At 39.3% G+C, this 16,856-nt stretch overlaps 1 long non-coding RNA gene across 1 annotated transcript in view; it reads left to right on the top strand.

Moving 5' to 3' along the window:
• LOC147711642 (uncharacterized) overlaps positions 1-10,297 on the top strand; it is a 540,558-nt gene extending 530,261 nt beyond the window's left edge. Inside the window, exon 6 of the long non-coding RNA XR_015295953.1 lies at positions 10,276-10,297. This is a non-coding gene — a long non-coding RNA (uncharacterized LOC147711642). The remainder of the gene's footprint in view (positions 1-10,275) is intronic.
• The last annotated feature ends 6,559 nt before the right edge of the window (positions 10,298-16,856 follow it).

Genomic DNA, 16,856 nt, shown 5'->3' with positions numbered 1-16,856 from the left:
TCTCATTGATGGCCAGCACCGATATACACTTTTAGACACATCTCCCACCACAAGTTCTAGAATTGCGAAATTTAGAGCTGGGGAGCTACGTTCGAATCTCGGCACCAGCTCAACATCCTGTGATTCCAGGCAAATCGCTTTGTCTCCCTGTGCCTACCACAAATGAATGTGTTCTTCTGTATTGTAAATTGTGCTCATGCCATGTTGTCGAGTTCGCGCTATATAATATTGCAAGGAAAAATAAAGTAGGGAAACTCGAAATCACACACTACTGAACGCGCACTCTTAAGTTGATCAGCAGTGCACTGTGAATCGGAGCGTTTCACAGGCCTGTCACAGATAAGAAATGCTCTGTTGTTCTTATTGTTCTGTTTAATTCAAATTGTCAAATGATGATTGTGTTGTGACATTTTCATTCTCATCATTTTTAACATTGTACTTAGATTTTTGTGAATTGCTTGAATTTAGAGCATTACACTCTAGCACACTTGTTAAAATATTCAAACGTGGAACATTTCTTGAATGGTTGCCTTTGAAATTTGGCAACAGTCTGTATTGAATTTCCACAAGTAACACATTTGTCTTTGCTATTTCAGACACTCTCCAGAAGGAAAAAGGTATGTGAAATCGCATTAAAACAAGGGTAAGGGCAAGCACACATCCAGCCAAGGATAGAGTACTTCTGTTATACATCTTTTCTGAAGATTGTTACATCCTTTCGGGCATCATTTGCTTATCATGATGTTGGGAACTATATTTTGATCTACAGAGGGGCTATTTGCTAGACTATGTCTCCTTTATACAAAAACAGAACAGCTCTACACAGTAAGAAAGGCAATTCCCAATCCACAAAGCTGCAGAAAACCCCAAGATTGTCACCAAGTGATTTCACTCCAATTAGACACTTCTACTCCATTTTCAAAATCTTCAGAAATGCTCATTATGAAATTCATAATCTATTATAGGCTATCTGAAAAGACATATCAAAAGAATGAATTTCCAAATAATTCTTTGGTTTCAAACAAAATAGTTTTGAGATTTGAAAGATTTCAACATATTGTATCCATACTAATATAATAAAGAGAGAGCCCAAACCTTTGAGGCGGGTTTTCTCAGGAACCACAGCACCAATCACAACACTCAATACAGCGTTGGAAAGGGCAGTTGCAGCAGAAGGACCTAGGCTATGCAGACGCCCACCATATACATTTAAAATGTAAAAGAACTGTGCCAGCAAAGTAGTCCCTTGTGGGCGTGTCTGCGTTGTGCTGTGGGCATGTGCTGGGGGCATGACAAACGCTGGGGGCATGTGGTACATTCCACCCTTCATGCCATGTCTCATATCGTGTGCTGTGGGTGTGTGCTGGGGGCATGGGCGTGTGCGGGGCGCGGGATTACGGAAAAAAAGCGAGCGTTGTGCCCTATATTTCATTGTTTTTTCTTCCCAGGTTCTGTACATTCCAGCTCCGGGTGTCTACCCTGCTCTCTTTAAATACCCCTGTACCCCATAATCTTAACACACCCTTACTCCTTAAAATACCCCAACACCCTTAAACACTAACCCATCTTAAGCCTATAAATATACCCTGTACCCCAAAACCCAAACCTATCCCTAAAACCTAAAATACCGCTGTACCCCAAAACCCAAACCTAGCCCTGAACCCTTTAAATACCCCTGTACCTCAAAAGCCAAACCTACCCATGAACCCTAAAAATACCCCTGTACCCCAAAACCCAAACATAGCCCTGAACCCTAAAAATACCCCTGTGCCCCAAAACCCAAACCTACCCCTGAACCCTAAAATACCCCTGTACCCTAGTGCCCAAACCTTGCCCTGAACCCTTAAAAGACCCCTGTACCCCAAAACCCAAACCTACCCTTGAACCCTAAAAATACTCCTGTACCCCAAAACCCAAACCTAGCCCTGAACCATAAAAACAACCCTGTACCCCAAAACCCAAACCTACCCCTGAACCCCAAAATACGCCTATACCCCAAAACCCAAACCTAACCCTGAACCCTAAAAATACCCCTGTATTCCAAAACCCAAACGGAGCCCTGAACCCTTAAAATACCCCTGTACCCCTAAACCCAAACCTACCCCTGAACCCTAAAAATACCCCTATACCCCAAAACCCAAACCTAGCCCTGAACCCTAAAAATACCCCTGTACCCCAAAACCCATACCTATCCCTTAACCCTAAAACTACCCCTGTATCCCATAACCCCAAACTATATCCGAACCCTTAAAATACCCTAACACCCCAAAACATATACCTCAGTACCCCAAAACATATACCCCTATACCCATACTTACCTTATCCAAACATTAAAAAAACATGCTTTTACCATTCATGCATTTACAACGAATTTCGTTGTAAATTTATGCGTGGTAAAAGCATATAAAATATAATGCCATGCGATATAATGGCATTTCGGAGTCATGGTACTTTCGTAATAAAAGTATGCGGAGTGATGGTATGCGGAAAGAAAGTTGCGGAATAATGGGTGTTTACCCTCCCCCGGTAGGTACATTGGTGGCACGGTGGCCCACATCTCCAGCAACATACTCATATTTTTTCACCACCGATTTGAAAAATGCACAGGTCTCTCTCATTGATGGCCAGCACCGACATACGCTTTTAGACACACCTCCCGCCACAAGTTCTAGAATTGCGAACTTAAGAGCTGGGGAGCTACGTTCGAATCTCGGCATGAGCTCAACATCCTGTGATTCCAGGCAAATCGCTTTGTCTCCCCGTGCCTACCAAAAATGAATGTGTTCTTCTGTAATGTAAACTGTGCTCATGCCATGTTGTCGAGTTTGCGCTATATAATATTGCAAGGAAAAATGAAGTAGGGAAACTCTAGTTCACACACTACTGAACGCGCACTCTTAAGTTGATCAGCAGTGCACTGTGAATCGGAGCGTTTCACAGGCCTGTCACAGATAAGAAATGCTATCAAAACGAAATCCTACAAAACATTATACTACTGGTCGGCAGCAATTCATACCCGGACAACGTCGGGACGGGCTGCTAGTATATAAATATATAAACGTAATATTAATAAAAAATTACAATATTTTTACCGTAGGATAGCGGAAAGGGTAAAATTTACTATTACCACTCCAGTGAGTGCAACAGTAGGGAAAGCGTTGGATAGCGTATGTGTAAAATTTACTATTCCCACTCCAGAGAATGTAACAGTAGGGAAAGCGTTGGATAGCAGCAGGGTAAAATGTACTATTCCCACTCCAAAGAGTGCAACAGTAGGGAAAGCGTTGGATAGCGTAGGGGTAAAAATTACTATTCCAACCCCGAAGAGTGCAACAGTAGGGAAAACGTTGGAAAACGGTAGGGTAAAATTTACTATTCCCACTCCAGAGAGTGCAACAGTAGGGAAAGCGTTGGATAGCGTAGAGGTACAAATTACTATTCCCACTCCAGAGAGTGCAACAGTAGGGAAAGCGTTTGATAGCGTAGGGTTAAAAATTACTATTCCTACTCCAGAGAGTGCAACAGTAGGGAAAGCGTTGGATAGCGTAGGGGTAAAGATAACTATTCCCACTCCAGAGAGTGCAACAGTAGGGAAAGCGTTGGATAGCGTGGGGGTAAAAATTACTTTTCCATCTCCAGAGAGTGCAACAGTAGGGAAAACGTTGGATAGAGGCAGGGTAAAATTTACTATTCCCACTCCAGAGAGTGCAACAGTAGGGAAAGCGTTGGATAGCGTAGGGGTAAAAATGACTATTCCCACTCCAGAGAGTGCAACAGTAGGGAAAGCGTTGGATAGCGTAGGGGTAAAAATTATTATTCCCACTCCAGAGAGTGCAACAGTAGGGAAAGCGTTGGATAGCAGATGTGTAAAAATTACTATTCCAACTCCAGAGAGTGCAACAGTAGGGAAAGCGTTGGATAGCGTAGAGGTAAAAATTACTATTCCCACTCCGGAGAGTGCAACAGTATGGAAAGTGTTGGATAGCGTAGGGGTAAAAATTACTATTCCAACTCCAGAGAGTGCAACAGTAGGGAAAACGTTGGATAGCGGCAGGGTAAAATTTGTAGGGTAAAATTTACTATTCACACTCCAGAGAGTGCAACAGTAGGGAAAGCTTGGATAGCGTAGGGGTAAAAATTACTATTCCCACTCCAGAGAATGCAACACTAGGGAAAGCGCTGGATAGCGTAGGGGTAAAAATTACTATTCCCACTCCAGAGAGTGCAACAGTAGGGAAAGCGTTGTATAGCGTAGGGGTAAAAATTACTATTCCAACTCCAGAGAGTGCACCAGTAGGGAAAGTAAATACTTCATATATAAATAAAAATAAATTAAATATTAATACCAATTACAAATTAATTAAAAGTAATTAACAATTTTATATAATATAATAATTAATCAATTAAAAATACAAATAATAATGAATTATTAAAAAGTATTACCTATGAATACAAATTATTAACCAATTTGCAATTAATTAATTAACAATTGAAAAATAATAAAACATTTGAAAAAAAAGCAATAAATAACTTAAAATATTTTATTAATTACAATTAAATGACTTCCAACCCTATGCCTCTAAAAACCCACAACCCGCAACATAAAATAAATGAATAAAATTAACATAATTATCAATTAATCAATTAATTAAAATAAATTACCAATTATATTTTATTTATATACCAAGTAAATATTTTAAGATCAATTAATTCAAAATAAAAACCAATAAATAAATTAAAAAATGTAATTAATTATAATTAAATTACTTCGCACCCTATTCCCGTACAAACCCACAACCCGCAACAGAAAATAAATTAATAAAATTAACATAATTATCAATTAATCAATAAATTAAAATAAATTACCAATTATATTTTATTTAATTACCAATTAAATATTTTAATATCAATTAATTTAAAATAGATATCAATAAATAAATAAAATAAAATAAAAATTATAATCAAATTACTTCCCACCCTATCCATCCATCTATACTAATATAACTAGCAGCCCGTCCCGACGTTGTCCGGGAGCAATTAGGCTTCAGAGCCCCTGCCTGCACGTAGAAACAGGAATCGGTTAGGCTCTGGGTGTATTTAAACCTTTTCTTTCAGACCATGTTTTGGGTTTGCATAAGAGCCCACTTTTCCACCTCCTGGTCACCTTTTTAGATGCTAGGGCAGCATTCTTTCGACTTCTGTAGAGACATCTGCATCATATCCACTCTTGTTAGTTTGCTCACTGAGTTTCTGACTGTGCTGAAGGATGATCGTACTGCAAAAGCCGCTATTTGGTTCTCTCTACGCATACCAGCCCCCTCAAGCCTTCTGCCATATCCCTTGCGCTCCAGCTTGCTGTATACATCATACCTGTTCCCTTCCCACGCGGCATCTACTACACCTTGTCACAGCATCCCTTCCCACGCGGCATCTACTACACCTTGTCACCTGTTCCCTTCCCACGCGGCATCTACTACACCTTGTCACAGCACCCCTTCCCATGTGCTCGGTCTTTGTACCTCAATACCTTCTCCCTGGCCGCCTAAGCATCACGTCACTCCACCCCCTTCCTAGCGCTGTTGCCTTGTGACTATCACACAAGCGAGTGACCCCTTTCCTGACCCTCTCTGCTACTCGCCACACGTCTCTCGTTTATCGGGTCCCCCTTTCTTCGCCTCTCGGATGCTCCAATCACGTCTCAGAAAGTCCTCCAGTCTCCGCTCTTTGTAATCAATGCTCGGACGTCAGTGTCGCTTGTTCCAATCATGTCTCACCAGCCCTCCAGTCTCCGCTCTTTGCAATCAATGCTTGGACGTCAGCGTATGCCGCTCCTCCCCTCGCTCCTGATGTCATGACGCACCTCGCGGCCGGCGCTACTTTCAAGGGACTACTTTTTTTTTATGGTAAATATTTTTAATTACTTTTTTTTTTGTTATATAGCCTATGCCCATCTCCTGGACCTCCCCTTTCCAACGCTGTATTGGGTGTTGCGATTGGTGGTGTACGTTTTGAGTTTACCTGGCTCAAATGAGACAGTTCTCTCTTTATAATAGTAGTATGGATAAAGAGAGAGCCCAAACCTTTGTGGCGGGTAATCTCAGGAACCACAGCTCCCACCAATCACAACACCCAATACAGCGTTGCAAAGGGCAGTTGCAGCAGAAGGACATAGGCTATGAAGACGCCCACCATATACATTTAAAAGGTAAAAGAACCGTGCCAGCAAAGTAGTCCCTTGTGGGCGTGTCTGCGTTGTGCTGTGGGCATGTGCTGGGAGCATGACAAATGCTGGGGTCGTGTGGTACGTTCCGCCCTTCATGCCATGGCTCATATCGTGTGCTGTGGGCGTGTGCTGGGGGCGTGGGCGTGTGCGGGGCGCAGGATTACGGAAAAAAAAGCGAGCTTTGTGCCCAATATTTCATTGTTTTTTCTTCCCAGGTTCTGTACATTCCACCTCCGGGTGTTCACCCTGCTCCCTTTAAATACCTCTGCCCCGATAATCATAACCCACCCTTACTCCTTAAAATACCCCAATACCCTTAAACACTAACCCATCTTCACCCGATAAATATACCCTGTACCCCAAAACCTAAACCTAACCATAAACCCTAAAAATACCCCTGTACCCCAAAATCCAAACCTAGCCCTGAAGCCTATAAATACCCCTGTACCTCAAAACCCAAAACTACCCCTGAACCCTAAAAATACCCCTGTACCCCAAATCCCAATCCTAGCCCTGAACCCTAAAAATACCCCTGTTCCCCAAAACCCAAACCTAACCCTGAACCCTAAAATACCCCTGTACCCCAAAACCCAAACCTAGCCCTGAACCCTAAAAACACCCCTGTACCCCAAAACCCAAACCTAGCCCTGAACCCTTAAAATACTCCTGTACCCCAAAACCCAAACCTACCCCTGAACCCTAAAAATACCCCTATACCCCAAAACCCAAACCTAGCCCTGAACCCTGAACCCTAAAAATACCCCTGTACCCTAAAACCCATACCTATCCCTAAACCCTAAAACTACCCCTGTACCCCATAACCCAAAACTATATCTGAACGCTTAAAATACACAAACACCCCAAAACATATACCTCCGTACCCCAAAACATATACCCCATACCCATACTTACCAAACATTTAAAAAAACATGCTTTTATCATTCATGCATTTACAAGGAATTTTGTTGTAAATGTATGCGTGGTAAAAGCATATAAAATGTAATGCCATGCCTTATAATGGCATTGCGAAGTCATGGTACTTTCGTTATGAAAGTATGCAGAGTGATGGTATGGGAAAGAAAGTTGCGGAATAATGAGTATTTACCCTCCCCCGGTAAGTACATTGGTGGCACGGAGGCCCACAACTCCAGCAACATACTCATATTTTTTCACCACCGATTTGAAAAATGCACAGGTCTCTCTCATTGATGGCCAGCACCGACATACACTTTTAGAAACACCTCCCGCCACAAGTTCTAGAATTGCGAACTTTAGAGCTGGGGAGCTACGTTCGAATCTCGGCATCAGCTCAACATCCTGTGATTCCAGGCAAATCGCTTTGTCTCCCCGTGCCTACCACAAATGAATGTGTTCTTCTGTAATGTAAATTGTGCTCATGCCATGTTGTCGAGTCGCGCTATATAATATTGCAAGGAAAAATAAAGTAGGGAAACTTGAGTTCACAAACTACTGAACGAGCACTCTTAGGTGCATCAGCAGTGCACTGTGAATCGGAGCGTTTCACAGGCCTGTCACAGATAAGAAATGCTATCAAAACGAAATCCTATAAAACAATATACTACTGGACACAGCAATTCATACCCGGACAACGTCGGGAAGGGCTGCTAGTACTAATATAATAAAGAGAGAGCCCAAACCTTTGAGGCGGGTAATCTCAGGAATCACAGCACCAATCACAACACCCAATACAGCGTTGGAACGGGCAGTTGCAGCAGAAGGACATAGGCTATGCAGACGCCCACCATATACATTTAAAAGGTAAAAGAACCGTGCCAGCAAAGTAGTCCCTTGTGGGCGGGTCTGCGTTGTGCTGTGGGCGTGTGCTGGGGCGTGACAAAGGCTGGGGGCATGTGGTTCGTTCCGCACTTCATGCCATGTTTCATATCGTGTGCTGTGGGCGTGTGCGGGGCGCGGGATTCCAGAAAAAAGCGAGCGTTGTGCTCAATATTTTATTGTTTTTTCTTCCCAGGTTCTCTACATTCCAGCTCCGGGTGTCCACCCTGCTCCCTTTAAATACCCCTGCACCCCATAATCTTAACCCAACCTTACTCCTTAAAATACCCCAACACCCTTAAACACTAACCCATCTTAAGCCTATAAATATACCCTGTACCCCAAAACCCAAATCTATCCCTAAACCCTAAAAATACCCCTGTACCCCAAAACCCAAACCTAGCCCTGAACCCTATAAATACCCCTGTACCTCAAAACCCAAACCTACCAATGAACCCTAAAAATACCCCTGTACCCCAAACCCCAAACATAGCCCTGACCCCTAAAAATACCCCTGTACCCCAAAACCCAAACCTACCCCTGAACCCTGAAATACCCCTGTACCCCAAAACCGAAACCTACCCCTGAACCCTAAAAATACCACTGTACCCCAAAACCCAAACCTAGCCCTGAACCATAAAAATAACCCTGTACCCCAAAACCCAAACCTACCCCTGAACCCTAAAATAACCCTGTACCCCAAAACCCAAACCTAGCCCTGAACCCTAAAAATACCCCTGTACCCCAAACCCAAACCTAGCCCGGAACCCTTAAAATACCCCTGTACCCCAAAACCCAAACCTACCCCATAACCCTAAAAATACTCCTATACCTCAAAACCCAAACCTTGCCCTGAACCCTAAAAATACCCCTGTACCCCAAAACCCATAACTATCCATAAACCCTAAAACTACCCCTGTACCCCATAACCCAAAACTATATCTGAGCCCTTAAAATACCCAAACACCCCAAAACATATACCTCAGTACCCCAAAACATATACCCCTATACCCATACTTACCTTATCCAAACATTAAAAAAACATGTTTTTACCATTCATGCATTTACAACGAATTTCGTTGTAAATGTATGTGTGGTAAAAGCATATAAAATGTAATGCCATGCGTTCTAATGGCATTGCAGAGCCATGGTACTTTCGTAATGAAAGTATGCGGAGTGATGGTATGGGGAAATAAAGTTGTGGAATAATGGGTGTTTACCCTCCCCCGGTAAGTACATTGGTGGCACGGCGGCCCACATCTCCAGCAACATGCTCATATTATTTGCACCAGCGATTTGAAAAATGCACAGGTCTCTCTCATTGATGGCCAGCACCGACATACACTTTTAGACACATCTCCCACCACGAGTTCTAGAATTGCGAAATTTAGAGCTGGGGAGCTAAGTTCGAATCTCGGCACCAGCTCAACATCCTGTGATTCCAGGCAAATCGCTTTGTCTCCCTGTGCCTACCACAAATGAATGTGTTCTTCTGTAATGTAAATTGTGGTCATGCCATGTTGTCGAGTTTGCGCTATATAATATTGCAAGGAAAAATAAAGTAGGGAAACTCGAGATGACACACTACTGAACGCGCACTCTTAAGTGCATCAGCAGTGCACTGTGAATCAGAGCATTTCACAGGCCTGTCACAGATAAGAAATGCTATCAAAACGAAATCCTTCAAAACAATATACTACTGGCCGACAGCAATTCATACCAGGACAACGTCGGGACGGGCTGCTAGTATTAGATATTTTTTAATCCTTCTTATAACCTGCAATAAATGTATTACTTTTCAAATACCCCTAACCATAATAGTCCTAGGGAACTTGATGTCATATACTTAAAAAAAATAATTGAAATGATTGAGGGATATTTTTTTTAACGTGTTAATAATGTTAATGTGATAGGTAAGTTTGAAATGCATAAACTATCTTTGACTATGCAAAACGATATATCTTATGGATGTATGATATTTCAGACATTTTCCAAAAAGTAGTTGGAACACTTGGAAACACCTTCCATATAGATAGTACTACCCTCTGTCAGTTGTCCTTAACCTGGTTACTTTCACCATCAGGTAAAGTAGAAATAAATTGCACATACGCAAAACGATATTAACCATTACTTATCTATATTTATCTGATAGGTGATTTAATTAAAGCAAGAGGTATGTATTTAAATTGAGCAATAATAAATGGATATTATCAAAAAAAAAACGAATGAGTTCATAATAAATGTTTTTGTGTACACAGACAATCTCCAAAAAGAAAAAGTTGAGGCCTATAATTTATTTTCTAATATAGAACCATTGGATGAATTATGATCACTTCCAGTGACATTTTGCTGCCACTGTACAGAGTAAATCCTCTATCCCAGTTCAAGCCTAGTAACTGTTTTTTTGTGGCTTTGTAATCAGGAAATTTACTGATGTGTTGTCTAAAGTTCTCAAAGTTTAAAATACTTATTACTTGATACTCTGACTCTACATTTTTATTGTTTTCTTGCTTAAGATCATACCAAAAGAAAAGAGCACCAATGTTATATTGTTTTCCTCTCCAGTCTTTACAACATTGAGATGTATTGACCTCACTTTATGCATTCTACAGTTTTCTTTTGAAAGCTTCCAATTCCGTCTTTTAATTATGTAAGACACTTCCTAATTGTGAATATATTTTCCATTTGCCATCTGTAATGGTCTGAGCCCTGCCTGTCTTAGAAATGCATTGCCTATAAATCTAAAATAAGCCTTTCATAATGTATTAACTTGGCTTTAATCAGGCTTGTTGTACAAGACCTTCTTCTTGGTCACCTTACAGCATATACGAGAAGAACACAGGGAGCTGTAATTTACAATGTGTAGATAATGGAAACTATTAAAAATTATTATAAACAGGCAAATGTTCCACCATGTCAATCTTGTCACACCCTCTGACTTAAAAGTGATTCCCATGGTTGAAAACCTTAGTCTAATGCCTGCCTGTCATTGGGCCATCCTGTCATAGTTAGCCACATTTAGAGAATAGCTGCATTTAGAAAACATTTCTTCTCAGAAGATTCATGCGAGACATCACAGTCCACAAAACGTAAATCCATTCATAGATCGGTACATAGAGTAACAACTCCATATGTCTTATAGACAGTTATTTTTATTTAACAAACTACAACTTCTGGAGGTGTTTATTTAAATCCTAAAATTCTCATGAGCAGGTTTAACTCTCTGTAGAGTACTCTATCTTCAGTGAACAATCACTCAGGAGATGCACTGAATAATTAGGGTGTTTTTCCAATTAAGAAAAGTAGCCACCCACCATGGAAGCCCAGGCCATTGCACTTGATGAGTTATGAGGCTTTTATGCCACATATCAACCCAATAAATTAAGAGATACATAGAGAGTGTTGTAAGTACTTAATTCTTCAAACGTCCACACCGAAAGGATAATTACCAACATTGAGCATTGATGGCCATTGCAGAGTTGTCAATGACACTCCCAGTAATTAAAAATACACAAGGATAGTCGTACATTGCTTCGTGTGTGTGCTGTATGGAGACATGGAACTTATATCTAGAAGTAACAATCTGTCAGCAGTGCCAAAGCTCAAGCTCTGTAATGTTCGAATCATCAAAGTACAACTTCACCTATAGGACTGTAAACATGTGCAGTGTGAGAACCCATCATGACAAACAAGTAGAACCCACCCTCTTCTAAGGTGAAAGGAATGTGTTTGTCTGGCCAAACACAGCCCAAGAGGTAAATGTCACTGCTCCAGAATCTCTTTCCAACTTTGAAAACTCTTTTTATTTACCTACAGGCATCCTGCAGTGATAGCTAATAGGTCCATCAGGAGCAGCCCAGTGGCCTAAAGTTGTTAGAGGATGTGTCAGGAACACTATGACAATTCACGTTCAGACTTTTCTATGTTATATAAATTTGTCCTTTCAGACTCTAGGAATTCAATATTTGGGCATTTTCCAATCTTTGCTATTTATTTTATAGAATGTGTGATGGTATAAAGCTGTTTAGGAATACTAGAAATGTCAGCACCATATGTACCTGCTATCCAGGAATGTTTATGAATTTTAACTATATTCTATCTCTATGATAAATAAGTTGGCACATTTCCTGCCATTCTTGTCTTGTTCAATTCTTGCTTTAATATCTTAAAAAACTGTAATTGCTTACAAAATAAAAAGTAGGATAAGATAAAAAATGTAAGTACTATACAATAGAATATCAGATTTCAGATCATAGATAGAGAATGCCTTCCAGGCATAGCTAAAGAGGCAAATGTTAATCCCCTGTGTAGGCCAGTACTCAGTTGGAGACTACACATGGGGTAAATCCATTACAGCTGTTCAGAGTTCATGTTCCATTCTTCTACATGCTTCATATTCATGATAGGAAATAGCTAACTTGCTATTTTATAAATAAATCATAAGCATGTTGGGTGAATCAGCCTAGAATCTCAGGCACCATTTACTATTTACTGCTTAAGAAAAGATAGTATAAATCTCAAGAAAGCATAAGGCAGTTAGGATGATGAAGACACCATAAAAATGTTAGAATTTTTGTTGCTGTTTTCGATGTGCATAAAGTGCATCTTTGTTTTAATTTTTATATTCTGCTTTAGTACCATTCATATTTTATTGTTTAGTTTAGAAGTTTATTATAAATATTTTAAAATATATTTCCTATTCTTAGTGGGTTTGAATGTGATATTCATAAATGAATTAGGTGTTAGAGTTCCACTGTGTCCCTGACCTCATCTTGTGGGATTTATTATTCCCAGAAAGTACCTATTATGAAGAATTGCTCAGTGTTTTAAATATGAATTGCAGTCCAAAGGGATTTCTAATTCATGCTGGCAGTTTGACTGAGTTCTTGCACCTGGAGGTGAGACATGAGAAGGATGTAACTCCATGGCAGAGGAGAGGCCATGAAGAATGATGCATCTCTGGAGATTGAGTGACATTTGTAATGATTTGGCACTCTCACACCTCTAGGATGCTATAATTTGAAACCCTAATCTGGCTTCTTCCTTTGGCTATTGCATAATGCTGTTGTGTTTATTAGCTGAAATGATGCCATGTATTTCAGGATTTATATTTCAATCCAACTTTAAGTATGGCATTTCCTTCCAGTCAGCTCAATAGCATATTAGGCTCAGATTTATCAAACGTTTCTACTGTTTTTGTTTCATGAAAGTGATGCAAAGCATCAAAATGATTTTGCCGTTATTTATTTCCTGTTCAAATGAAGGTAGTTTTTATTCACTGATGCAAAGTTTTTACACAGCTGAAGAGTTGGTCACACGGTTGTTGTTCATGTAATGTTCCAAATGCAGGTTCAATTGTTCTGTTTAATTCAAATTGTCAAATGATGATTGTGTTGTGACATTTTCATTCTCATCATTTTTAACATTGTACTTAGATTTTTGTGAATTGCTTGAATTTAGAGATTTACACTCTAGCACACTTGTCAAAATATTCAAACGAGGATCATTTCTTGAATGGTTGCCTTTGAAATTTGGCAACAGTCTGTATTGAATCTGCACAATTAACACATTTGTCTTTGCTATTCCAGACACTCTCCAGAAGGAAAAAGGTATGTGAATTCACATTAAAACAATGGTAAGGGCAAGCACCCATCCAGCCAAGGATAGAGTACTTCTGTTATGCATCTTGTCTGAAGATTGTTACCTCCTGTCTTGCATCATTTGCTTATCATGATGTTGGGAACTATATTTTGCTCTACAGAGGGGCTATTTGCTAGACTATGTCTCCTTTATACAAAAACAGAAGTGCTCCACACAGTAAGAAAGGCAATTCGTAAATCAAAACAGCTGCAGAAAACCCCAAGATTGTCACCAAGTGATTTCACTCCAATTAGACACTTCTGCTCCATTTTCAAAATCTTCAGAAATGCTCATATGACATTCATAATCTATGATAGGCTATCTGAAAAGATATATCAAAAGAATGAATTTCGAAATAATTCTTTGGTTTTAAACAAAATAGTTATGAGATTTGAAAGATTTCAACATATTGTAAATTAGATATTTTTGAATCCTTCTTATAACCTGCAATAAATGTATTACTTTTCAAAGACCCCTAACCAGAATAGTGCTAGGCGACCTGATGTCATATTCTTTAAAAAATGATTGAAATGATTGAGGGATATTTTTTTAAAATATTAATAATGTTAATATGATATGTCAATTTGAAATGCATAAACTATCTTTGACTATGCAAATGGATATATGATATTTCAGACATTTTCCAAAAAGTAGTTGGAACGCTTGGAAACACCTTCCATATAGCTAGTACTACCCTCTGTCAGTTGTCCTTAATCTGGTTACTTTCACCATCAAGCAATGTAGAAATAAATTGCACATACGCAAAACAATATTAACCTTTACTTCTCTATATTTATCTAACAGGTGATTTAATTAAAGCAAGAGGTATGTATTTAAATTGAGCAATAATAAATGGATATTATCAAAAAAAGATCTAATGAGTTCATAATAAATGTTTTTGTGTACACAGACAATCTCCAAAAAGAAAAAGGTGAGTGCTATAATTTACCTTCTAATATAGAAGCATTGGAGGAATTATGATCTCTTCCAGTGGCATTTTGCTGCCACTGTACAGAGTAAATCCTCTATCCCAGTTCAAGCCTAGAAACTGTTTTTTGTGGCATTGTAATCAGGAAATTTACTGATGTGTTGTCTAAAGTTCTCAAAGTTTGAAATACTTCTTACTTGACACTCTGACTCTACATTTTTATTGTTTTCTTGCTTAAGATCATACCAAAAGAAAAGGGCACCAATGTTATATTGTTTTCCTCCCCAGTCTTTACAACATTGAGATGTATTGACCTCACTTTATGCGTTCTACAGTTTTCTTTTGAAAGCTTCCAAATCCCGTCTTTTAATTATGTAAGACACTTCCTATTTGTGAATATATTTTCCATTTGCCATCTGTAATGGTCTTCGCCCTGCCTGTCTTAGAAATGCATTGCCTATATATCTAAAATAAAAATTTCCATAACCTAGTAACTTGGCTTTAATCAGGCTTGTTGTACAAGACCTTCTTCTTGGTCACCTACAGCATATACGAGGAGAACACAGGGAGCTGTAATTTACAATGTGGAGATAATGGAAACTATTAAAAATTATTATAAACTGGCAAATGTTCTACCCTGTCAATCTTGTCACACCCTCTGACTTAAAAGTGATTCCCATGGTTGAAAGCCTTAGTCTAATGCCTGCCTGTCATTGGGCCATCCTGTCATAGTTAGCCATATTTAGAGAATAGCTGCATTAAGAAAACATTTCTTCTCAGGTGATTCATGCGACACATCACAGCCCACAAAACATAAATCCATGCATAGATCGGTACATAGAGTAACAACTCCATATGTCTTATAGACAGTTATTTTTATTTAACAAACTTTAACTTTTGGAGGTGTTTATTTAAATCCTAAAATTCTCATGAGCAGGTTAATAAATTAATTACCTCTCTGTAGAGTACTCTATCTTCAGTGAACAATCACTCAGTAGATGCACTGAAGAATTAGGGTGTTTTTCCAGTTAGGAAAAGTAGCCCCCCACCAGGGAAGCCCAGGCCATTGCAATTGATGAGTTATGAGGCTTTTATGCCACATATCAACCCAATAAATAAAGAGATGCATAGAGAGTGTTGTAAGTACTTAATTCTTCAAATGTCCACACTGAAAGGATAATTACCAACATTGAGGATTGATGGCCATTGCAGAGTTGTCAATGACACTCCCAGTAATTAAAAATACACAAGGATAGTCATGCATTGCTTCGTGTGTGTGCTGTATGGAGACATGGATCTTATATCTAGAAGTAACAATCTGTCAGCAGTGCCAAAGCTCAAGCTCTGTAATGTTCGAATCATCAAAGTACAACTTCACCTATAGGACTGTAAACATGTGCAGTGTGAGAACCCATCATGACAAACAAGTAGAACCCACCCTCTTCTAAGGTGAAAGGAATGTGTTTGTCTGGCCAAACACAGCCCAAGAGGTAAATGTTACTGCTCCAGAATCCCTTTCCAACTTTGAAAACTCTTTTTATTTACCTACAGGCATCCAGCAGTGATAGCTAATAGGTCCATCAGGAGCTGCCCAGTGGCTTAAATTTGTTATAGGATGTGTCAGGAACACTATGACAATTCACGTTCAGACTTTTCTATTTTAAATACATTTGTCCTTTCAGACTCTAGGAATTCAATTTTTGGGCATTTTCCAATCTTTGCTATTTATTTTATAGAATGTGTGATGGTATAAAGCTGTGTAGGAATACTAGAAATGTCAGCACCATATGTACCTGCTATCCAAGGAATGTTTATGACTTTAACTATATTCTATCCCTATGATAAATAAGTTGGCACATTTCCTGCCATTCTTGTCTTGTTCAATTCTTGCTTTAATATCTTAAAATCCTGTAATTGCTTACAAAATAAAAAGTAGGATAAGATAAAAATTGTAAGTAGTATACAATAGAATATCAGATTTCAGATCATAGATAGTGAGAGCCTTCCAGGCATAGCAATAGAGGCAAATGGTAATCCCCTGTGTAGCCCAGTACTCAGTTGGAGACGACACATGCGGTAAATACATTAAAGCGGGTCAGAGTTCATGTTCTATTCTCCTACATGCTTCGTATTCATGACAGGAAATAGCAAACTTGCTATTTTATAAATAAATCATAAGCATGTTGGGTGAATCAGCCTAGAATCTCAGGCACAATTTACTATTTACTGCTCAAGAAAAGATAGTATAAATTTTAATAAAGCATAAGGCAG

This window comes from Lissotriton vulgaris, chromosome 5 (assembly GCF_964263255.1).
Source record: "Lissotriton vulgaris chromosome 5, aLisVul1.2, whole genome shotgun sequence".
In the NCBI taxonomy this organism is placed as follows: Eukaryota; Metazoa; Chordata; class Amphibia; order Caudata; family Salamandridae; genus Lissotriton; species Lissotriton vulgaris.
The sequence above is the reverse complement of the archived record's forward strand: the minus strand, read 5'-3'. Positions and strand labels throughout refer to the sequence as shown.